The following is a 26,401-nucleotide window of genomic DNA, read 5'->3' on the forward strand; positions in this document are numbered from 1 at the left end:
GATGGGTTGACATCTCTTGCGCTGGTCACAAGGACCATTATGAGTGATATTTTCTTCCAAACTTTTGAATTTCACTTTCATTTTTACAAAGTAAGGATACTTATAAGTGTCGTGCTTACTACTTATTTATTCATGTAGATATCTTTCTTTCTGCCTTGTCCAAGTTGCTATAGATAGGTATACAGAGATAGCTATCACCATAGGTATGATAGAGATATATTCTGCCTTTTCTCAGGGCCACTTCACACATTTTGTTTTTAGCTGCATGCCTAAGACATTTTAAGTGTACACCTAAACATGTAAAAGGTGAATGTGACAAATGGGTGTTTAAAAGCACTTGTATCTTACAGGTATACTTACAGAAGAATAATTTATTACAGTCACAAGACCAGCAAAACAGAACAGCACTGTAAACACAATAATATTCCCAGGGCCAACAAAGTAAAATGGGGCTATAGATATAATAATTTTAAAAAGGTAATAGCTAATTAAAAGTACAAATAAATAAGCAATTAATTAAATTGCACATTATACATGTCCCACTCATAATAATATAGGATTTAAGAAATTGAAACATTATCACAGTCAGATGGTATCTTCCCACGCTGGCAAGCAATTGCAGCAGCACAGAATCTAGCCACCTTGGAGGTTATCTGAGAGTTCTGGTCGGCCAGGAGATAATCTGTATAAAACACATCAGATCTTCCAGGTATTCCTTGTAAGATAGGGGTAATGAAAATATGCCAAAAATTACAATAAAAGGAACAGTACAGCAGTACATGGCCCACAGCAGCTTTACAGGGGCATAAGCGCTCAGAATGTGGAAAACTGTTGTATCTATCCTCCAAAAGTGCAGAGGGAAGCACAGGTACTACAGGTTCTGCTGAACGTACATCTAAGGATAAAGCAAGTTTCCTTCTGTGTGCCAAATGACTCTGATATCACCAGCATAGGTCTGCAAGGTGTGTTTGGCTGCTTTAGGCAATGTGGTGAGTTTTGTGGCTGTAAAAGGACCAAAAGTAGGGTCCCCCACAGCCAAATTCACTTAAAAGCTTCCTAAGAGCCATTCCCTGGTTCAGGGGTGAAGTGTGGTCTTCCAGATGTTGGTCATCCCTCTCTATTGGCCATCCTGGCTAGGCCTGATGGGAATTGCTATCAAACAACATCTGGAGGGCAACACCTTTCCTACCCCTGCCATGGTCTCTTATTCATATCCCCCTAGTGACAGGTTTGGTCTAACTCTTGGGTTCCACAGTGTCTCACCATTTGGGAATTTTTTATAACAATCAGATTGCCTTTTATGCCTTGCTGGTATTTGCTGTGCGCAGAGGTGAAAATAAATACCCAGCAGACGTATTTTGTATTTCAAAAGTGGACATTTTGAAATCATTGTAATCTGTTATAAAATAAATGTGGAGGGGGACCAAGGAAACTTCTATTTTTATTGGGTTTGAAGTTGTAAAAGCATTACAATGTCAGTTGACAATCTTGGGCCTATTTCAGTCATTTATTGGGCCAGTGAGAATGGTCATATGTGGAGGAGTGAATATAATAATTCAGCCTTCCCCAACCTCATGCCTTCTGGATGTGTTGAACTTCAACCGACATCAACCCCATGCTGGCTGGGGATGATGGAAGTTGTAGTCTAACACATCGGGAAAGCACCAGGTTGGGGAAGGGTGCACTGCATGAACAACCAATGAGCACAATTCTTTAGAAAATGTTGTAAGGGAGAACATGTGAATCAGACATCCTGTTAGTACAACCCCTGTTCTTAGATTTAAGAGTTCCATTGTGCACATGGAGCTAACTTGTTCACAAGGAATTTTCTGTTTCTTGTAATGCAGTGATCATCGTCGCAGTGATGAAGAGATTATATATATATATCCATCAGTGTACATGGTGCTGTACAGAATTAAACAATAAAATAGCAAAACCCTGCCTCATAGGCTTACATTCTAATAAAATCATAATAAAACAATAAGAAAGGTAAGGGAATGCACCGAACAGGCACAGGGGAGAGTAAAACTAACAGTATAAAAGTAAGGTCAAAATGAAGTTCTAAAAGCTTTAGAAAAAAGAAAAGTTTTCAGCTGAGCTTTAAAAACTGTGACTGAACTTGTAGTCTGCAAATGTTCTGGAAGAGAATTCCAGGCATAAGGGGCAGTGAAAGAAAATGGACAAAGCCGAACAAGAGAAGAAGAGACCCTTGGGCGGGTAAGAAACATGGCATCTGAAGAGCAAAGAACACGAGCAGGGCAATAGTGTGAAATGAGAGAGGAAAGATAGGAACTAGACTTTGACAAGCTTTGTAGCTCAACAGAAGTTTATATTGGACTCTGAGGTGAATTGGAAGCCAATGAAGAGATTTCAGAAGTGGAGTAACATGGTCAGAGTGGTGAGCCAAGAAGATGATCTTAGCAGCAGAGTGATGAATAGAAACCAACGAACTGATGTGAGAAGAAGGAAGGCCAGTCAGAAGAAGGTTACAATAGTCCAACCGAGAAATAACCAATGCATGAACAAGAGTCTTGGTAGAAGAGACAGACAAAAACGATCATGTGATGCTCTTCCTGTTATTGAAGGGAATGGAGCAGCCACCAGATCTCTGTGTGCTCTGCAGTGTGCCCAAAGGGCTCTGGATTCAAATGCAGGAGAAGTAGAGTCACTTAGGCATGGGTTCGCTACATGAACCACTCATTCTAGCTCCATCCTTCCTGACTTTCATGAGGCTTCTGTTAAATAAGTAATTGAATGATGGTGGCAAAAGAGGGTATTCTAGGGATGGTCTTGGGAGTCTAACTTGGATGATTGGAGAAAGAAGAAGTAGGCTGTCCTGCTCAGAATTTTCTTCCGTTGTTAGCATCGTCTGACCCAGCAAAGAGATTTGAGGGGGATTGAAATCTTTTCCTGTGAAATGCATTAAAATGGGACTCTTCCTCATTCCTATAATCTGCAAGCTCGTGGCTGTGGAACTGACACAAAGAGGCAAGAGAGGGCACAGCTGGCTTGCAAAACTCTGTCATTACCATGCCTGCATCAGCAAAATTTGTTCAGAGCGGGTCACCCAGCTGGATTTTAACACTACTGCGGCTCTTGTTTCAGAAACTGGTATTTTTCTTCCCTCTATAAGAGAGGCGTGTAAAATAAAAGAGCCAACAAAAATGTGAATGTTTAGGGGTGGAACAGGGCGATGGGAAATGGTAGGCCTCTTAGCCTTGGCAGCATCCCTGTAAGAAATGACTGGCATTTTCTAAAGGCCTTCAACCAGGCAAGACAGTACTGCCAAGAAGCTGGATAGCAGCCGCTGCTGCCTGTTAATGGAGTGTGGTAATCCTGGAGGTCCTGAGTGCTAAGGGGCTTAAACCCTTGTTTCCCATTGAGGAGAAATGTTTATGAGAGGCAGAGTACTTTGTTACTATTAAAACTCAAATCTACCCCATACTACCTTAGCTCCCTTGTCTATACTTAACAAAGGTTCATTGACAAGAAGGGAAAAAGCACAGGCCCAATTGACAGGACCACTGAAGGATTGTGGCATTTTGTTTCAGAACCTAGAATGCACTTTTTTCTTGGTCAATAGTTTACGTACCATAGTCCATACTAGGCCCAGATCACTTCACTGCAAACCCATGAAAACCACCACTCATAATTATGAACAGTATGGAGAAAGTGGAGAGAAGGACATGCTTTCCCCCCTCTCTTAACTCGAGGTCACCCAGTGATAGGGTGACTACATGGAAAGGAGACCAGCGCTCCTGTATCTTTAACAGTTGTATAGAAAAGGGGATTTCAGCAGGTGTCATTTGTATGCACGCAGCACCTGGTGAAATTCCCTCAACACAACAGTTAAAACTGCAGGAGCCCTGCCCTCCTTCTCATATGGCCACCCTACCCAGTGAAGCCCAAGGCAGACAAGAACATTTTGTACAATGTGTAATTAATTTATGGAGCTCACTGGCCGCATTCAGGAGTTCACTGCATGAGGGGGAGACCTGAGCTGTGCCCTACCCACGCTGCGGTATCCTCACTATCCCTGCCTTCTCTCAAATGACAGGGGGAGCAGAGCAGGCTCTCGTCTTCAGGCCTTCTCTCAACATGTGAATAGTGCGGACTGGCCAGGGCCAGCAAGGATGTGATGATGGGGGTGCGGCCAGACAGTCTAGCCCCACCCTTTCCCTCGTGTCTCTATAAGGGGCGAACACCACAGTTGATCAGGGCCACTGACACACCCACATGTAATGATGGCAATTAGCTTAGGTGGCTTTAAAAAAATCAGACAAATCAATGAAAAATAAATCTATCAGTGATAAATAAGAATGATAGCTAAATGGAAAGAGGCAGCATCTCCCCCCTCCTCCTCCCTCCCCCCCCTCTCTCTCTCACACACACACGTTTTAATGGAACCTCTTTGTAAAGAGGCAGTATATTTATATCTATCTATCTATCATCAATGTCACATTTTAATCCAACAATAATTCCAAGGAGCTCAGGGTGGCATATGTGCCCCCCCCCATTTTATCCTCACAACAACAAAGTCTTGTGGTATCATAAACACTTATTCTGGCCTAAATTCTCATGGGCTAGAGCCACACAATGTGTTACCAAACGCACAATGTGTTATCCCAGGTAGCAGGTGCCACACACACACACACACACACACACACACACACACACAGAGAGAGAGAGAGAGAGAGAGAGAGAGAGAGAGAGAGAGGTCACAAATGTAAACAATGAGTTCAGAGTGAAATAAATGCAAATAATAGCTTCTACTAATTTCTGTAGTTTTTGCCGTTTATTTCTCTCTGACCTTATTGTTTACATTTGTGCTCTCTCTCCGTGTGTGTGTGTGTGTGTGTGTGTGTGTGTGTGTGTGTATAATTAAAGCTTACATGTAAGCTTTACATGTAAAAGTGGGAAGTGACCATGGATAAAGTGGTGTTGATGAGAATGAAAGGTTATCAACACCTGTTCTGGGATGATTAAAAACAACAACACATTATCTCAATTCAGGTCACAGATAAGGGAAAGAGAGAGTCAGTGGCCCAAGGCCACTCAATGAGCATCATGGATCCCTGGCCTTAGTTCAGTACTCTAACCACTACCACATGCTGTCTCTCTGTACCAGTGATGGCCATCACCTTCATCATCTGCTTGTAAGTGCCCTGAGGCATCTAGCCAGATCTTGCTGGGTGATGGTGCATCCAGTTGTGATCTGGGTCCTCTTGAGACCCATTAGCTGTAAGCACATTGAAATCTGGATACCCGCCTCCAAGCCCCCACTATTTATCTCACCATACATTATTAAGTGGTCATGAGGACTGACCTTCCAGGCAGCACAAAGTAAGCCTCACTGATTTCCTCCCACTTGCATATCCCCCAGCATTTGTCAGATGAAAATCAATATACATATTTGACATTATATGAGAGAATAGCTCCTTCCCATGGAGATTTTTTTTTTTAAAAAAAAAAAACCTGATGTAAGCAAACTGTTTCCTTGATTTTGGTGAGTGGTCTGTACCATTTTAAAAAACACACGCACCAAACTTATAGCTCCTATGCAAAAAAAAGGGGGATTTATTTCCAAACTCACTATTCTAATATGCCCTAAAAACCATTTGTAGTCAGGCTGTAGTTCTAAGCACACTAATTTGGAAGTAGTTCCATATATATATATATATATATATATATAGAGAGAGAGAGAGAGAGAGAGAGAGAGAGAGAGAGAGAGAGAGAGAGATCAGGCTATCAGTACTATCCTATAGCATTCGGTATCCACTACCAAAGCAAATGTGGTGGTGGGGAAGAAAAAAAAACAAAGGTATTCTTCCTACCAAATAAGGAGGCTGATATACTTCAATATTAGATGAAAATCTGAGACACATATAAATGTGAACACAGGGATAGAACCAGTCCTGCAGATGATCTAATTGGGGGGCTATGCTCTTGCCACCCTCCCATTTAGCTGGCATGGCATTTAAATTCTAACAGCTTATTTCCTCTGCACATAATTCAGAGTATAGTTAATCATTTTCACAATGGAAAATTGATGGAACGGCATGGGAAGGCAGCCTGGCCGTTTGCCGCTGCTGGGACTCGGTATATGAGATTAAGGATGCTCAAGTTTTCTTGCCCAGAATTCAGACAAGTTGTATTTAAACCAGCTCCTTTAAGTTTTCCACTCAGGGTGTGGGGAGGAGGAAAAGAACTTGGCAGTGATGTTAATAATAAGGCTAGGGTGAATACGGTCTTTTAAAACAAGCTTTAATCAACTCTCCCTCTCCTCCTCCTCCACCTGACACTTGACAATCTTTTCTTTAGCCCAGCTTTGGTGTAATGTAGGATGTGGGCAAGACGTGGCCCACAGGCTTCATGCAGCCTCCCACACCACCAAAACGTCGTCTGCCTCTTGCACATCATAGAATCATAGAATCATAGAATAGCAGAATTGTAAGGGATTTATAAGGCCATCGAGTCCAACCCCCTGCTCAATGCAGGAATCCACCCTAAAGCATCCCCGACAGATGCTTGTCCAGCTGCCTCTTGAAGGCCTCTAGTGTGGGACCTCCCTAGGTAACTGATTCCATTGTCGCACTGCTCTAACAGTCAGGAAGTTTTTCCTGATGTCCAGCTGGAATCTGGCTTCCTTTAACTTGAGCCCGTTATTAGTTGGTTCAGGTGGATTGATCACTGACTCATTTATGCAACTTCCCCCTCTCCACAAACTTGGTCATGTGAGTTGCCTACTCAGATGAACACGGTAATGTTGAACAGTGGTCTTCATGGAGTCCCAGTTGGAGTTTCCAAGAGTGAGGATTTCACCATTCCCAGCTCATCCCACCCACTTCCAGAAGCTACATGAGAGGTATTTGTGAATAGCTTTCTATAGCATTATTACTCTGATGAGCAGGTAGGGGTTTGCGGGAGGTTCCCCACCCCCACTGCCCCACACCTGAATTGTTCAGCCATTAGGTTAGACGGTCTGAACAAGCTTTACAAATTTTACTAAGCTGTTTTATTGTTATGTGTTGGGAAAAAATCCAAGGTAGTGTACATTCCATACCACAAAGACACAGAATGAAGCTTCTAATGCAGGCATGTGTCAGCCTGACAATCTCAATATCACTTAAAAATTGGCTTGCAGCCCTCAACAGAGCAACATTGAAATGTGGGTCTTGGGGAGAGATTTTGATTGTCACAGGGTTAGATTCCAGCACCCAGAACAGCAGCTTGCCCTTATCCCATGGACATGGCTACTATTTACTGCTTCACCACCCCTAATATTAATTTTGCTATCCAATTTACACTGAATATTGGTGGTACTATTTTTGTTCTTGTCAACTCCAGTTTATTGCAACTTCTTGTATCAATAAAGGAAAGTACTGAGAAAGGACTACCTAAACACTAAGTAGGACTTGAAATGGAGCTCAGGTTGGGTTATGAACATATGAAGTTACCTTATATTCAGCCAGTCCATTGGTTCCTCTAGCTCAGTATTGTCTGCTCTGACTAACAGTGACTTTTCAGAATCTGGGCAGAGGTCTTTTAATATGACAAATCCTTTAAGCTTAACTCGCCAGACTAAATTCTGACAACTGGAAATATGGAGAGTCAGAGGTACTCTTACACACATGTATCGGAGCTGTAGTTTGGGGAAATATGTAAAACAGAATGAACCTAACATTAGGCACAGTCTGTGACTTTTCCTTTGTTCACTTGGTACTTGTTTATATTCTGACCCAATGGGGCCTAAATAAGATGCATGGATTTGACATGCTGCCTTAGTTGCTAAGCAACTGCTTTGAGGGGTTTGGAAGTCCCTGCTCCCAACCTGTCATTGATGACTAGCTAGTGGAACTCCTAGAATTGGCATCTTGGAACTGAGTGACATACATATTAAGGGATGCCTTGCACAATTTTAATGGCAGATGGGATGCCTTTCTGGCACACTTTAACAGTAATAATATTGCCCCAAGACCTCAATTTTTGTCACCTGGCAATTTAACTCTTTCTCCAGTGAACACATGAAAAACGTGCCACACACCCTAACCCTAACCTCCTTCTTCCCACTTCTTGCTTTTTTTTATCATCTTCTGTCTTGCTTCTTATCTTTCTACTTTCCTGGTTGAAAGCAGAATATTGGATATCCACTAGTCCCACAGAGGGCCAAAACAGACATTATTTTAAATCCATTGCTAACAACTATGTCTTTCCCCACTAGTAGGCGCAGGGGACACAATTCAGATCATGAGTAAAGGGGCTTTTAAGATCTAAATTGGGCACTCTGTACTTACTCTTGAGTAAGAATGAAAAATATAGCTGCTAGATATGGGTTTAAAGTAATGCTTGTTTTGGCACAGCAACTCCAAAACTGTACGAACAGGAACATCATTTCATTTCATTTCATTATTCCCAATGGTTATATAACACCAAGAGGGATAATACATCTGTTTTTCAAAACTTTTAAAACAGTTTGTCATAGTGTTACATCTCATTCTGCTCCTTCATTTCGATTATTATGCAAAGCATATACCTCTGAGCTTTTAGTCTCCCAGAATCAACTCTCTTTCAGGCCCAAAAACAGTATGTCAGAAGTAATGGATAACTCCAGATCCAGGTCCTTATAGATAACTATCAGCAGTTTGAACTGGGTTTTGAAGAAAAGAAGAAACCTCTGCAAGTGATCTGGTGAGGGGCCGTAGCTCAGTGGTAGAGCATCTGCTTGGCATGCAGAAGGTCCCAGGTTCAATCACCGGCTTCTCCAGGTAGGGCTGGAAAAATGCCTGCCTGAAACCTTGGAGAGCTGCTGCCAGTCAGTGTCGACAATACTGGGCTAGATGGACCAATGGTCTTACTCTGTATAAGGCAACTTCCTATGCCCTATGTTCCTATGATACAACTGCTGGATGTATGTATACTAAGAATGCAATCTTAGGTGGGAAGCCTGAAAAAGAGGAGTTTTCCTCCTGCACTTCCTTTAAAGAAAATAGAAAAAAAGGCAATTTCAGATAGATAGGCCTCTAAGTCTGTCTAGCCAACTTACTGATGGTGGGCGAATATGCAACATAAAGGCTGTAGGTTCTTGTGGATCCACACATCTCCTCTCCTCCCCCCCCCTTTGTGGGCATCAGTGGGCAAGCCACTCAGCAGGAGTGGCAGAAACCCTGCTGTTCTTGTTGAGGGATCTTGCCCGTGCCACAGTGTCAGCCCCTCCCCTTGGAGAGGCTGCCACTTGTTGAGCAAGGCTTTTTTTTAATGGGACCAGATCACACCCTTAGCACAGTTACCCTGAAGTTCCAGTGTGGAAATTACTCTTGTGGGTTCCCCTTGCATTCCACCCCTCCCTGAGTCTCCCTGATAGTCGTGTTAAGGTCCATCCCATTTTCAGAGCAACCCTTTTACTGCAAATGGGAACTCTAAAAATAGGGTGGACCCTAGATCACTTTAGGGGAACTTCTAATTTATTTGAATTTGCTAAGGGGCAGATCTAGACCCCTCCCTTCCCCACCACATACTTCTCAGTAGGGGTGTGCACGGACCCCCCGCTCCGCTTCACTTCCAGATCTGCGATTTGCGGATCGGGCTGCTCCACCCTGCCCCCGCTCTGCCTATGTCCACTCCGCTCCGCTCGGAGATCCAGATCCAGATCGGAGCTCCGTTCCCCCCCCCATAGACTTGCATTAAGCTAAAAAAGTATACAACTTTTTTTCTGTTAAAGTTAGAAACCTCAAGTTAGGCACCATGACACCTCATGGAGGTATACACACGCACGCCAAGACTCAAGGCAATCCCATCATCCCCTGATTTTTGGGGAATTTATGAAAACCGGGCACCCCATTCACACCCCTTTCCATAGCTCCGTCAATTTGCACGTTAAAAATCTCAAACTTGCCACCATGAAAGCTTATCCAGGGGTGCACACGCACACCAAGACTCAAGGCAGTCCCATCATCCCCTGATTTTTGGGGAATTTATGAAAACCGGGCCCCCCATTCACACCCCTTTCCATAGCTCCGTCAATTTGCACTTTAGAAACCTCAAACTCGCCACCATGATAGCTTGTCCAGGGATACATACGCACGCCAAGACTCAAGGCAGTCCCAGCGGCAGAGCCCGGTAAAGGACCAAGGGAGAGGGGGACCTTACCTGCCTCCGTCCGTGGTCCGTCGCCATCTTCAATTGAGCCCGCGGTTCCACCAGGAAGTCTGGGCCGCAAGCGGCCCAGACTTTCTGGTGGAACCGCGGGCTCAATTGAAGACACTGACGGACCGCGGACGGAGGCAGGTAAGGGAGAGGAGGGGGGGTTACCAGGCCCTGCCGCCGTGGCCACCCATGCGGCGACGGCGGCAGAGCCCGGTAAGGGACCAAGGGAGAGGGGGGCCTTACCTGCCTCCTTCCGTGGTCCGTCGCCGTCTTCAATTGAGCCCGCGGTTCCACCAGGAATTCTGGGCTGCAAGCTGCCCAGGCTTCCTGGTGGAACCGCGGGCTCAATTGAAGATGGCGACGGACCACGGACGGAGTCAGGTAAGGGAGAGGAGGGCGGGGAGGGGGGTTACCGGGCCCTGCTGCCGTCGCCGCATGGGCGACAGCGGCAGGGCCCGGTAAACCCCACTTACCTTTCCGGCGGAGCTCCGGATCGAGGCGAAGGATCCGCCTTCACCTCGATCCTCTTCGCCACGCTCCGCCGGCCCCCCAATCCTCTTCGCCTCCGCCTTAAGGGCAGGCGAAGCCCCCCGCTCCGCTCCTGCTTCTCCGGTCCGATTAGAAGTGGAGCACATCCCTACTTCTCAGCAGTTTGAAGACAATCACTGAAATATAACTGTAAACAGGCTTTTATTTCCATGCAAAATGTACTTGTCCCTTTATGTTTAACCTCTGCTCTCTACTTCAATGTAACAGTTTAAACAGAATTGCCCTGCAGTGCAATGCCACTTGCCAAGCACTGTGTAAACATTTGGGATGTTAATCCACAGGGCAACGACTTCATCCAAACAATTCTGCAATGAACATGCCTGTGCATTTGTTTTATGATGGGAGAAATATCTTTCTGTATGGTTTAGCACACTGACAATGAGGTCTCCAGTGATTTACCAGTGTTATACTCAGCAGACAATTAAGCTAATGTTTTGCTGTTTGTGGAGGTTACACACTATAGGAAATCTATGACCTAAATGCTGGGGCTGACATTTATTACATCATCTCATGAGCTTGTTTGAGAAACTTGACTATAATGGACAACTGTTGGGCTTCCATTAACCGATTAATATGATGAAGCCCAGCCCTGTCTTCGACAGAGGAAGGAAAACTTCAATTAGAGCTTCATCACATCAGCGTTATACTGTGCAGCCACTGTGAATTGTGTGCAAAGGATTCCGAAGTTTTCCATCTTATAATCTGCTTTTATTGTGAAGTACTCCTATGCAACCTGCTTTAATTGCGCTTCTTAGCCAAAAGGAGTGAAATATTTTGGTGCACAGAAAGTACAGTTCTTCCAGTCATGCAAAAGCACATTGCTCAAACTGCAACATGTACTTTCATCTCTCGTTTTGAATCCGGTGTTCTGTGGGTGTGTTTTCATGGGGTGGAATTGCTGATGAAAGAAAGGGGTGTGTCTTGTCTCCAGTGGGTGTTTTTAATTGCTAATTCAAATCCTTCCTCCTCTTTGTCCATTTCTTAACTTGTCCATTTTCACTTTAAAAGAAATGTGGGGAAATGCACCCTCTTTGCCAGCAGCACCCTCAGTTTTAAAGATAAAGAGATCCAAATTGGCACATTAGTAGGTCTTAAGGAGAGCTTTCATCATGCCAAATTTGAACCAGATTGGGTCATCTGTTGTTGTTTTTATGATTTTTACATTTCCTCCTTCAAATCCATTGGAGCTTATAGTCTGCTAGTGCGGAGGAGGAACGTAGGATCGCATTTCCATTCCTTTGAACATCCAAAGCTGTGCATCTTCAATGGGATTATCTTTACTCAAAAGTAAACCCCATTGATTTCAACTGCTAACATGACATTCTGTGCTTGGAGGGGAGAGAAACTCTGCCTGGAGGCTCCCTCCCTCTGTGGCTCCTCTTTAGGAAAAGGGCACAGAAAGAGGGGAAATCTTTCCAGCCTCCACTTCCCTCCATTTCTCTTTCCTGCTCCCTTTTATCTCAGATCTAGGGGTGTGTGTCAGGCCCAACTCCCAGCCGAGGAGAGGGGAGGACGAGCAGCCATGAAGCAAATGGTGTTAAACCGATCATAGCTCCTTCTCTTGGAGAAGCAAGAAAGAAAGCGAGCCGGTGAAGTGGTGGTGGTGTGCGTGTGTGCTTGCTTGCATCTTCAAGTTCATGAACTACAGCTGTGCTGGTTCCCTTACTCAAAAGTAAATCCCATTGAGTTCAACTGCTAACATCACATGCTGGCTTACCTTTGAGGAAGGCCCATTGAACAGAGAGAGTCTTACTTTTGAGTAAGCACATATAGAACAATGCCCATACACCTGCAGATCATGGAAAGGGGGAGGTAGGTTTTCCGGACAGCATGAATGGAGAGGGAGTTGTCCAACTTAGGATAAGGAATAAACTGTAGGGGGAGGTACAAAGGAGATCAATGGGCGAAGCCAAGGTGAAAACAACAAGGTGTGAATGAACCTCAGTGGGGTAATGGCAATGCGTTACAGGAGAGGTGTAAGTTTGCAAGTTTCCATATGGCATATAAGCGCTATATAAATGAAGTAGGATAATTTGAGGGAGAACCACAGTAAAAGGGTACATGGGATGAAGGCTTTATCATACTTACTTGCCACACTCTCCCACTAGTGCTCAGTTTTAAGGGAACAACAACAACAGAGACACTAAATCTTTTCCTGAAAGCTTCTTCCTTTGGGTTTAATTCTTACTCTCGGGGGTCCACAAATTCTGCCTTGACTGTTATTGGTGGGCATTACTCACGACCTCCTTTCTGCCCTTCCACTAACTGTGAAGCCCTAACTGCTACTATGCATGCCAGAGTACTTGTAGATGGGGAAGGAGCTCTGTCTTTCTTTGTGCTGCTTTGCAGAAGCAGCAGGAGACTCTCCTGCTTGTGAAATGAAGCAAGGACATGGGGATGGAGGCTGGGGTCTCTTTCCATCTCCAAGGAAAGCAAGAAGCAGCACATGTCCCTCTCACTACTTCCCCCTGGGGTAGAGGACTTTGAGGTTGCTGTTCTTCCTGGTGCTTCATGCATCTGATGACTAACCATGCTAAGAATTAGAGAAATGCAATCAATGCCCAGGAGAGAAAGGTGATTGCAAACAGAATAAAAGCTATGTTACTCGGGATGGGGATCGAGAGGATTGGGGAGAGGAAAAGTTCACTTAAATGTCTTGGAATGAATGGAATTATTTGTTTGGATTTTAGAACTGCAGTGGAACATGGAAGCTGTCTGTCACAGTGCCACAGATGTACTGCTATTGCAAATAAATATTACCCACATGGAAACTAATTTCTCTCAAATGACTGATGGAAAAGCAACCCCCCACCATTAACTTCTTTGAAACATAAAAGTGCTTTGAATTTCTTTAACATTTTGAGTGAACAAACAGTACCAGGAATTGTGGAAAACAGAATCTTCTAATTTGCTATGCTGTGAGTGCTAATGCTTAGAAATAAAAATAAGCACATTGATAACTGTTCTTTTGGGACAGCTGCTGAAGTAAAGAAAAAAGAAAAAAAGACTACACCAGAACAAAAAACAAAAACTCAGCTTAATAATTCTGTTAAAACAGTAATCTTTTCAGAGGGTATGATCGTGTCCCCTCAGCTTCAGTCTCTTCACTGGCCTACCAGCCATCCTCTGCATCAACTTCATGCATCAAGCTGTAACATATTTTCTTTCTCATTGGCCTGGTTCAGACACGCTAAACCATGCTGCTTAACCACAAAATGGTTAACGGAATGCATGCATTCCATTAATCATTTTGTGGTTAAGCAGCATGGTTTAGCGTGTTGTCTGAACCAGGCCATTGTCACCAGTAGGAATGGTGAGAATTTTATTCAATTTGTTGTTTGATAAGAACTTTCCAATGTTTGCAAATTTCTTCATAAACGGGACTGGACGAACCAATATATATATATATGAATATAGGAGAAAGCGAGACAAGGTTTGTCCATCCAGACCCAGGCCTTTGAGTGCTTTGCTCTTAGAAGTCAGGGTTTGGAACCCTGTCTATGCAGCCACATTTGTGATGCTGAATTAGGGTTGACACCTCTTTTACTGGCAGACATATCTTTAACAGCAGGCAGGGACAACATGGTCCTCTCTATGCTGAGAACAGCTGTACTGTTGCCTGTGCAGATGGGTGAAAATTTCATTAGGCTCGTTGATGGATGAGAACATACCAAAATCCACATATTTCTTCATAAACAGAATAGAAATAACTTGGAAGTTAAAAACAAAACAAAAATCAAGTACAGGAGAAAGCAAAAGTGAAAGAGTCACCCATCCCTACATTCACCAGCTCCTCTTCCACAGTCCTCTGCTCTGCACTGGGTCATTCACTAGCATCAGTCTTTTTATTCCCCCTTAGCGCTGTTATTTCTGCTGTCTTAAAGAGACTCACTGCTCCAGTACTCACCTCTTCCATGGCTGAAGCAAACGGATTTGAAGATTCACAGGTGCATTACAGGGTTTTGGGGGTCTTCTGAATCAACTTGCCTTGCCTTGCCTGCACCTCCACAGCCAACTGACTTTCCCATGACGTCATCCTCACTGCTTCTCTAATCTTGTATTGTCCATCTAATCTGGACTGTGGTTTTTTTGAAGGGAGATCATATCACCTTTTCTATATTCTTCTGCACATTATTAGAGGAATTATGTAAATTCTATATAATTGTAAAAAGTCAATGGGGTTTGACATGGGTACAAAAATCTCACATGGGTACAAAAGTATATTAAATGGGACCAACGTTAGGTCTTCATTCTTCTTCCCAGGTTTATAGGTTCACACTCCTTTTCAGTGCTATATATTTTCATATCTTGTCTAGTTTGGGAGTAGGACTACTGCTTTATAGTGGTATGGAAGTGCACTGATAACTGTTGGGTCACAATCCACATTCCATGTACCGCTTTCATAGTATTATTTCCTGCTTTTTATTCCACAGTCGTAACAATTTGACACAAGGTGTAGATCTGACTCTAGGTTGCTACTTCATGCTTCTTTAAGGCTGCAATTCTATATTCTAGGAGTGGGCAACTTTGGAGTGTCTGGGTGGGGGGCAATTTCTGCCCCCTAGAACCAACTGGGAAAATTAGAACAATTTCAATATGTCAGTTATTTCAAAGAAATATTTACAGTGCCATCTATAGTATACATACTTATCTGTGAGTAAGCCCCATTGGTGGAACCAGTCGCTCTGTAGGTCCAGATATAGGGTGGAGCTGGGCCTTCACTATTCAGCAAGGCTGACCGTGACCATATGGGACCAACACAGGTCTTGCATTCCACATAATTGTTGGCTCTAGTGATCATCATTGTGTCCTGTGGGAAAATATACCACTATTTCCTTTGGACTCTTCTTGGGCACCATACTGCAATGTTCCACTTGGAGCATAGAAAGCCATTGTTAGGACTTGCCCTTAGGGAGCCCCATTTCTAGAGCTTTCACACCATGAGGGCTAGCCACAGAGGAGATGCAGAGGAAAACAGGCAATGTCTTATCGGGACACTTTTTTTAGAGAGATGGCTATGGGCCAAGTCCAACCTACAGTGTAATGTTTATGAGAGCTCCTCCCCCACCCCTGTAGTCTTACTGAACATATGATCCGTAACTGTGAAGCCCTAACTGCTACTGAGCATTAAGTGCATCAAAAGACCTATCCATCCACAAAATGGTTTGTTTATATGGCAAAATATATTTCTGAACCCCAAGACCCCCGTCTGGAGAACAGAAGGGCCATTCTTGCTTTATTAAATGTACTCTTTGTCCAACAGGGACTTTAGCATTGGTGCTTTATGATCCATACCACTCCCTGCTTGAAGCAGCGTGGAATCTGGATGTTCGTGGGGATATTTAAGCCTTTCCTCCCTAAAATATCCATTTAATGTCACAACAGTTTTTATGGTTGTAGAATTACTTACTTCGAAGTCACATAATACAATGTGGGAAGTACACTTTTTAAAACAATTGTGGGAGGAGGACAGCAAAAAGACAAAACAACACGTTCAGTTTGAAGATATGCTAATGATTTCTAAATAAAAACTGTGAGACAGGGATTTGAAGAGATCTGTGACAACAAACAACCACATCCCGCTCCCCCTCTGCTTCTGATAATTCCCTAGAAAACTAAGCATGCAGAAAATAACTGAGTGGCTTCTGTTAACTGATAGCACAACATTTTCATGGGCAGATACACAGATCTCCAAATACCATTTCATGCCTTGTACATCCTCTGGGAAATGGCAATTCCTTCCCCCACCCCACCCACCCCACTCCCTCAAGGGCATGGCAACAAGCACCTTATTACATTAACTGACCCAAATTATTAGCCTGCATGCTGTTGAATATTTGGCCCATTAGATCATATTGTTCTGAGAGCAGGATTGGCACATGTTCCAAAGAGAGGTGCTCTCAGCTAATCATGGTACAGCAGAGGCCATTACTGGAACTCTGCTCTATAGCATTTTTAACACACTGATAAACTCAATCTGTTTTCTTGTGCTTTATCCAACACACTTATAAAAGCCTTCAGTGACATGGGCTCCAAAACCTGACAGAAACGATTGCGATAAGACAGTGTTCAGTGTTAATCCCAGGCAAAGTATTTCCCTTCCACTGCCTATTCTACCTTGGAGATCCTTAAGTGCTGACCATAGATTTTGTGCCATTCAAATGCCACTTCTTCACTTCTTGTAAAAGTCTTCTTTAATTTATCAAATCAATTATTCATTTATTTATTTTTCTTTGAGATTAGCTAACGCAAATAGAATGTGGCTGACATTTGTGGTGTTCATGGCTAGAAACCTTCCTTATTTCTAGAGCTGACACAAGACATTTTGCTGCCTGAGGTGGAGCAGCAAATGGCACTCGTACACATACACACACACACACCAATGCAAAGTGCATTGTACCCAAGGCTGGTTCAAGTTATTTTGGCACCTGAGGCAGAAAATACCTCCCCTCCTCCCTAACAAAGATACAATAGTAATCAAATAAGTAAATATTGCTGTCTATCCATGACTCCCCAAACCAGCTGAGGCACCTACCTCACCCTGCTAATAGTAGGGTTGTTACTATCTGTATTACAAATCTCAGGCCATGGTTAGACCAGGCGTTGTAAACCACCCAGAGAGCTTCGGCTATGGGGTGGTATATAAATGTAATAAATAAATAAATAAATAAATAAATAAATAAATAAATATCCCGGGGATCATCCCTATGCATCCACATGACGCACAGGGCATCCCAGGAACAGGGAGGGATGATCCCTCGCTTGCCCCGGGATATTGCCATACTCTTTCTCCCCGCTTTTTCCCGCTGTCTCGGGATGGTCCTGAGACCACAGGATGTGTGGCCTGCTGTTGCAGTTTTGTCCCAGCTCCTCACGAGTAAACACGAGGAGCCAGGAACCGGGCATGGGGTATGGAGCTCTTCAGGAGTTCCGTGCCCATCAGGGGTGGGGTGGGGGGAAGCTCAAGGTTGTTGTTTTTAAGACACTTCCAGTTTGCACAGGAGCACTCCTTTCCGATTAAAACAAAAACAAAATTGTGGGCATGACGTCCTCTTCCTCCTGGGACGTTGCACGCTATGTGTAGACGAGGGGGATGATCTCGCTATCATAAAATCATGAGATCATCCCCCTCAACCCCCTCATTTATTTATTTATTTATTTATTACATTTTTATACCACCCAATAGCCGAAGATCTCTGGGTGGTTCATTTAGCCATGCCCTCAGTTTCTCGCGTCTCTTTGTATTCTCATTGCTGGATGGCATGGTATGTTTATGCCTGGCTTCATAAAATGAATAAAGTATATCATTTCAACCCAATGTAGACTTTCCTGCACTTATTCCAGAAAAAATCTCTGTAAAATTACAATTAAGATGGGGAGATTTCGTTGAATTCTATACAGAGTAATGTGCTTCATTGCAAAACCAGTGCAGGCCAGCAAAGAGATGTGCTGGACACAAGTCGGCTTGTCGGTGAAATCTGCACCTGATTCAGATGGGTTTGGATTTCTCTGAATCTGGCCTGCAGATTCTGCAGTGGAGCGGATTTTTCTAAAGCATGTGGATCCTGTAGACTTATGAACCAGTTTGTCACTTTGGGGAGGAATTGCACTAGCACATTAGTATGAGTGTGCATTGGCACTAATAAACACTTACACCAATGTGCTAATCCACAATAGTTAATGAATATTAGTGCTACTGCAAATTAACTCATGCAAATTAAGCATTTGCGCTAATGAATTTAAATAAATTAAATTAAAATAAAAGAGTTGTGTTTAGGGATGTTCAGATTTTGCTAAATCCGTTCTGTCTGTGTTTCATGGATTGTCAGGCATATTTTCTTCCATCTTCCACTCATTGACAGAATCAGATTTTTTTTTAAAATCAGAATTTCATTGTACTTGGGCTAATTTGCATCATTATTATTATTATTATTATTATTATTATTATTATTTCCATTTATTCAGTTCAATTTATTTTTATTTATTCACTTTATTAAATGTATTCAACTATTAGTGCTAATGTGCACTTCCACGCTTGTGCAAATGCACAAATCCAGATGAGTTAATTTGCACTAGGGCATGACTACTTTCAGGTTACACAATGCACATGCCTTCGTACACTACTGTAGTCCAAGAAGCAATCCAGAGGAGCAAGGTCAGGATGCTGAGAACGAACAAAAAAGGGGAACTCCACAAGGAACGGATACAGTGTATATGTGAGTCTATAAACATTGTATATGTGAGTCTATAAACCTGTGTGTGTAGTTGAAATGCATTGGAATTGTTTTCATTGAATTAAACAACCTTTTTGTCTACCCTTTGCTTTTGGCTTTTCAGGATGCTGAGTGGTCTGGAAAATAAGTCTTATGAGGAATGGTTGAAAAAACTGAGTACGTTTAGCCTAGAGAAGGGAAGATTAAGGGAAGACTTTAAATATCTGAAAGCCCGTCACACTGAATATAGGGCAGACTCGTTCTGTTTTGTGCCAGAAGGCAGAACTATATCAATGGGTGGAGATTTCAAGATTTTGGCTAATCATTTAGAGAAACATCCTAATGGTAAGACTGTTTGACAGTAAAACAGATTGCTTTGGGAGGTGGTGAGCTCTCTTTCGCTAGAGGTATTTAAGTAGAAGCTGGATGGCCATCTGTCAGGGATGCTATAGCAGCATTCTGCATTGTAGACCTTGCACTATGCAGGGGGTTGGACTCAGTGATCTCCAAGGTCCTTTCTAACTCTAAAATTCTACATTTCTAACATTCTCTCACATTCACTGCTTTGTTTGATTTGGACTTACCTTTGTATTTGCAGTTATGTATGGATCTAAACAATATCAAATTGCTTTCCAAAAATGCCAGATGACGGTAGAGGTGGGTATATGAAAAGGGGAAGCCACTGTACTAAACAGATATAGTGAAAGGAATGGTGTATCTGTTTTTTCAGCACCTTTTTTTAATAAATAAGATGCTGATGCCTTCCAAGTAGGGTGAGTGTTATGTTGCTGCTGCTGTAAATTTCAAGAATATGAGAGAATAGTATGACATATGATGTCTCATGCAAACAGAAGAATCTTGGCTCTTTCCAAAAAGGCTTGTTATGTCCCAATGCTGAGCCGGTGATGGTTAATACTGTGTCAAAAAGATAGCTGAGTATATGAAGCCTATGGAATAATCAGAATAGCTGATAGAAAGACATATGTCTAACTACAAATCATTGTGACATATTAGGATGTGAAATATATTTATCCCCTGTGTAAGAAATTTCTAGTTATTTTAAAGGCATTGATCTGGTGAGCCTCTCGTAATCAGTGTTGTTCTTCACTTTGGGGGGCATAAAACAGATTCACATCATTATGCAGAACAGTCAGAATTCCACTGGACCCCTCCCACTCCCACTCCCGTTATCTACCCCATAACCCCAAAGAATTTTGTTTGTCTTCCTTTCCCTCCCAAGACCACTATAGTTCTGCTTCCTAATGTTTTTGCAATTCAAGATGCTTAAGCTCATTTGCCACGAGGGATGACATTGTCAGGTTTTAGTTACTTGTTTGCATATATCTTCCTGAGTTCCTTCCTAGCGGGTGTTTTCTATGTAACTGTGTACTATTTCCTGCTGTACTCGGCTCTTAAGCCTCTACACGGTGATAACGAGTCAAGGCACAATAGGCAAGGAGAGATGGTGGGATGATGTGAGTTATGGAAATATAACGACAGGACACATTCAGTGTAAGAAACAGATGCAGCATCCTCTTGTCTCCATGAGTCAGTGTCTCTTAAGGTAGACGGGTGACAGAGAGTCAGGCACACAGGTTGACATGACAGCAGCCAGTACTCAGTCTCTTCCAAGCCTATAGCCTTTAAGGGGCTGGCAGAAGTACTTGTGTAACCTCTGACAAGATGAGTATACACCAAACTCAGCATTGCCCTATATTTAACCCAGGGCAGAACTGAGCCAGCTATATGTATGCCTTTCCTTATCCCTTTCGGGAAGCGGTGTAGTGAGCAAATTCTGAAGTGCAGGCACCCATCATGACTGTCTCCAGAGCCCCACCTCCAAGGAGAGTCCAAAATGGCAGGCAGCTGTGTTGATTCATAGCAACAAACCAGTCGTAGCATTTTTCAGCGGCTAAGTGCAAACGTATTGTAAAGCCAATGGGCTAACTGCTCATTCAAGACCAGGCCACCTCAGAATACTTTACATTAGAACAACAAACAATACGTTGTTGCTTGGAAAAGTCATCTCCACCCAACCTACTGCGAGGATTGCAGCTAAGCTCAGACAGAACCAAGGATTCGGAAGGGGATGGCCAGGGCTGGCACTACCATTAAGCCAACTAGGCAGCCACCTAGGGCGCAGACCTCGGAGGGGCACAGTTTTATACAAATTAGCTGTTTAAGAAAAAACATAATAAAAGGAAAATATAATAGTTCAGAAACTCTTGAACAGCTGAATCAAAGTTGGCAATTTTGGGGGTGGTGGGGATTTAACTCTAGAAAAGCATCCTTTAACTCTAGAAAAGAGCATCCTTTAACTCTAGAAAAGCATCCTTTAAAGCATCCTTTAACTCTAGAAAAGAGAGAAAGATATCAAGCTGCAAGCTATGCATCCAGCACAGTTTCTCACTCTACAGCTTTGAAAAGATAGTAGCTCTCAAAGTAACTATTAACCCTCTAATTCAAGAAGAGAAGGAGAAAAAACATTGTATGTGGAGCTGCTATGGTGCCATGTAATTTGCCACTTGGGTGCTAGTCTAGGCAATTTCTACTTGCCCCAAGCAAGTGGCTGAACAGCAGAAGATAAGATTGACTTGGCAGGAATATCCAAGGCTACCCAATGAGCATTCAAAGCCAAGCGGGATTCCAACATTGAGTCCCAAAACCTTTTCCGATGCTCTATGCTGGCTGTCTGCATACACCAAGGCCAAGCATTACACGTTTGGGTCACTGATGGGCCTTGCAGGCAAGATATAAATATGAAGATATATTAAAAATGCCCATGCTTGGGTCCAGATTTAGCCATGTTAAGAGAAGAGCTATTGAAATCAATGGGACTTAAGTTATTTCAATGGATTTACTCTGTGTATGACTAGATCTGGATCCAACTCCCAGTCAAGGGATTTCAAATGAATGGGGACTTTTCAGTTTCATTTTGGATCAGGGGTGGGGATATGTGTGGCCTGCCATATATAGTTGGACAACCAATTCCCATTAACTCCAGCCAGCATGGGCAATGGTGAGTGATGATGGGAGTTGTAGTCCAGCAATATATGGAGGGCCAGACATTCCTCACCCTTGCCTTAGACTGTGCTAGCCTACCCAGCACTGCTGGAAACTGGAGCATTGTTGAATCCTGCTTTCAAGGGCCATATTAAGAGCACTGCTCCACTCCAAACAATCGCTGAGAAATGTAGATTTTAACATCCAACGGAAAAAAAAGCTTTATAAAAGAAAGAACCTCATTCTCTCTCTCTCTCTGCCCCCACCCCCCTCCGCATGCTCACTCTGGAAGCATCTGTGATTCTACTGAAGCCACTCTTCTGATATAACCCTCCCCTTCTAAAATGGCACAGAGTACATTGCAGTCTTAGTTTTTTTAGCAACAGCAAGTATCACTCTTCATATATAATCCCAACCCCCATCATTTATTTGCATGCAGTCAAAAATGTACAGAACCTGTAATGTAATTGTACACAGTTGAAGACTGAATACAAAAAGTCTGTTTTTTTTAACATAATGGAAATAGAGCCTTTTCAGTGTGTGTGTGTGTGTGTGTGTTGTCCCTCTATTTTCTATTCAATTGTACAGACACGTTGTGCTTATTAGACTAGCATGCTTTCATATAATTTGGCCTTGACAATTATTCTTCACAGCGCAACGCTGGAATACAGAATGAAATCATAACAGTAGCAGCAGCAGTAGCAGCATTTTACTCTTTTTCTATACTTTCCATCCAAGGACCTCAGAATGCTTTACAGTTTTCATTGATTTGATTCTTCTCAGAACTTAGAGGGCTTGTTCACACATTATACTTCACAGTACGTACATCCAAATATTATAGCCCTACCTTAACCATGCTTACTTGGAAGCAAAACCTAATGATTTCAATGGGATTCCAACGTAGGTACACTAAAGATAGCAGCTAACATGTTATTTACCTTCTGTTACCTATTTATACATGAATCCATGTAGACTTGAAAGCTAGGGGGGATCTACACTACTGCTTTAAAGTGCTTTATAACAGTTTTGACAACTGTTGGGGCCCAGGACACACTGCATACACAGTTTTCAAAACGTTTTCAAAGTGCTTTAAAGCGCTTTAAAAGCAATAGTGTAGATCCCCCCCCTATTCGTAGTATTTTTTTTCTCCTTAACAGCATAACCGATAAAAGAATAGTAAAATGTATCTTTTAAAAAACAAAACAAAACTATTGTTATTGTTATGAGTTTATTCTGTATTTCAAGACTATGTAATCCGCCTCCACCTCATAATCCAGGTTTTAGCTGGGGTAGGTGGGAAGACAGTCAGCCTATTCTAGATGAGACCTTTATTTTGCAATCACCCCGCCTCATTCATGAAATTTTATTGGTGATCCAGACATTGACTGGGTTCACACAACACGACAGTCCACACTCAAGATTGACTATGGGCTGTTGTCGTTGAGCCTTGTATTGTATGATCCCAGCTGAGCTAACAAACCATGGTTTGTTAACCATGAACAAACAATAGTTCACAACCCAACAAGAAACCATAGGTTCTCTTTGTGGGTTGTTAATGTTTAGTAAACCATGATTTGTTAGCGCTGTTGAGTTCACACAACACAGCAACCCATGGCTGAACAACAACCCACACTCAACCCATACTCAACCTTGAGCATGGGTTGTCATGTTGTGTGAACCCAGCCATTGTCATCTTCAACTTGTAGCTCTCCCATGTTTCCCCACCACCTCTTCCATCTTTTTCTTTATTACAGAAAATCTGTTAAGGAAAAAATATGACAAAATCGCTTTACCAGGCTTTCTGCCTGGTAGCGCTAGGAGCACTCTGTCTGGAAGCAGCCTTGGTGTACAGAACCAGTGAGTGTAGACCAGAGTCAAAGACAGAAGCATTCCTGAAATCTGATTACAAATGGCTTGTGAACACATAGTGGTAAAGGACTGGGGGATCCCTTCCCCTCTGCCCTACCTAAACAGCATTTCTTTGGGAATGTTTAAATCTGAGTTAGCATCACTAGTATATTAATTATACTAAATGGAGACTATCAGTCCCTCTAATAGCAATCTCAAGTGCTGGGTGCCAACAGGAACAGAGGTAAAAATAGAGCCACTGAGAAACAAGAAAGAGGTATCACCCTGTTTTGGAAACTATGAGGTCTGCAGAAGTACAAAATTTGAAAACAAAATAGATGGGGGAAAGAATCCCCAAAACAGTCCAATAAGGATTGTGAACACTCAGTAGCCATAGAATGTTAGGTGACAGTTGGAGCAGGGGTGGTGGTAGTAATTGGTCTGCTTGAGCTCCTAACAGCTTATAGAATCCTAGAGGATGGCATAGCTGGCTGGAACCTTGAGCAGAAGTACTCCTATGAGGAGTTGAGAATACATTTCAACAGTTCTTACAGGTCCATTAGTCCGAGCTACATTCTCTTCTGAGTTACTCTGCCTCTGTATAACAGCTGGAGTCCAGATTGAAACAAACAAACAATAAAGCTTGGAGACATACAACCATTGCCCTCCCAATAACCTTTCCTAGAAACTAGGTTAGAGAGCAACCAGTAATTAGATGGATGACTTGCCTCCAGCTATAGTCGTCTAATTGGCTGACATACTTTTCAGTGCAGTATGCATTACCTCCTCCCAGCATCCTACAAACATGTACCCCAATTTTCCCCATTGCCCTCGGCCACCCATGATGGATAAGAAAGATTCTCATGAGAAGATCTAAGGAGTTCCAAAACTTGGTGCAGGGAACTGATATTCACTTCCAAGAAACTAGATTTTTGAGAACTCTGTCTCAGGCATCCTTTGGCTACAAAACCCCGCTGAATTTTCTTTCCACCACAGAAAAAGATAGGGAGGAATCAAGCACTGAACAATGGATTCTTCTAATTGTATTTTCAAGCTGCCCTGCTCAGTCAGACTGCATGATTAATAGCAGAAACCAAAATTACCTTCGGGGTCTGTATAGTCTCATAAAACAATTGAGTGATAAGCAAGCACATCACTTTATCAAGGAAATTCTCCCAGTGCCTCTTGTCCTAATCTTTCATCTCCTAGAGATTGTCTGGTAACCAAGGTGACCTGTAAGGATAACCTGCAGACGTGAGGTGCCTAAGAGCTACATCATCAAAGATATCAGAGAGCACCTGGGACAACCCAGACCTATACTTCCAGCAAGACAACCACTGCTGTGGAATAGTATCCAACAGTATAAGCTTAAATCAGTATCCTATACTAATACCAAAGACTACATGTTGCAAGCTATGTGCAGCTGCCACTCACCTATGTCTCTGACCTGTATCTTTCTGGTAATATCTAGTTAAGGATGATGTGTGACATGATACAATTTTGCTCAGCGTTCCTCCATCCTCACAGCCCACATTGGCTGCCACTTGTAGGGAGTAGAGAAACTTTGAGCACAATGACACCACATGTTGTCTTTTACTAGGCATTACTATTAGGAAGGCATGGTTCAGAGGTGCAGATTGGCAGCAGCCAGGCAGGTATTCCCATGGTGTCTAGTTTATGACTCAACAACATGTTAGTATTTTAAAAAGGTGCAGAAAGTTCATAGCCCCTGTGGCAGCCACATGCGAATCACATTCCCCCCACACAGCTCCCTGGTCAACTGTGCAAACAGCAAGGTCCTGTTCATTATGGACCAATAATATGCAATTATGATTGGTCAATTAAATGAAAAGGTTACAGGTAGAACTGAGAGGGAGATAAAAAAATAGAGATTGATGCTGCTGGTCAGGAGAAGTCAGTGTGACAGAGCCAGTGACCCTATTCAGATGACAGGCTAAGCCATGGTGGTTAAGTATTTTGAGCTAAATTATGGCTTAGCATGTTATGTGAACCATTCCTAACCAGTGGCTACATAACCACAGCTTAAACACGTTCACTAACCATTTGCTTCAAAAGGGTTAGTGGCCTAACTATGGCTAAGCATGTTGTCTGAACAGGCCCAGTGTGGTGTAGTGGTTAGAGTGTTGGACTGGACTCATGAGACTTGGGTTCTAGCCTACACCTGGACATGAAGCTCACCGGGTGACTTTGGGCTTGTCACCGACTCTCCGCCTAACCTGCCTCACAGGGTTGTTGTCAGAATAAAATGGAGAGGAGAGTCATGTACACTGCCTTGGTCTCCTTGGGAGGAAAAGGCATGATATAAATGTAAGAAATAAATAAATGAATCCATGAAGGGCTGATAGTGATGAGCAATGAGCAGCATGAACTACAGACCCAGACAGGAAGGTCAGTTTCAGTTTATTTATTTCGGTCATGGACCAGTAGAGCAGAAAACATCAATACATTTTTTAAAAACCTGATAAAATACATACATAAAAACACTGCAGTCTCAGCCTGAATTTAATTCATTAAACAAAAAACCTACAGTTTACAAAACAACATGTAGCATACCTTGTTAAGACCCATAAGCAGTCCAAAGTAACTATTTTTCCTTCCTAATTCTGAGAAAAGAATTACCAAAC

Source organism: Elgaria multicarinata, chromosome 4 (genome assembly GCF_023053635.1).
Source record: "Elgaria multicarinata webbii isolate HBS135686 ecotype San Diego chromosome 4, rElgMul1.1.pri, whole genome shotgun sequence".
Lineage (NCBI taxonomy): Eukaryota > Metazoa > Chordata > Lepidosauria > Squamata > Anguidae > Elgaria > Elgaria multicarinata.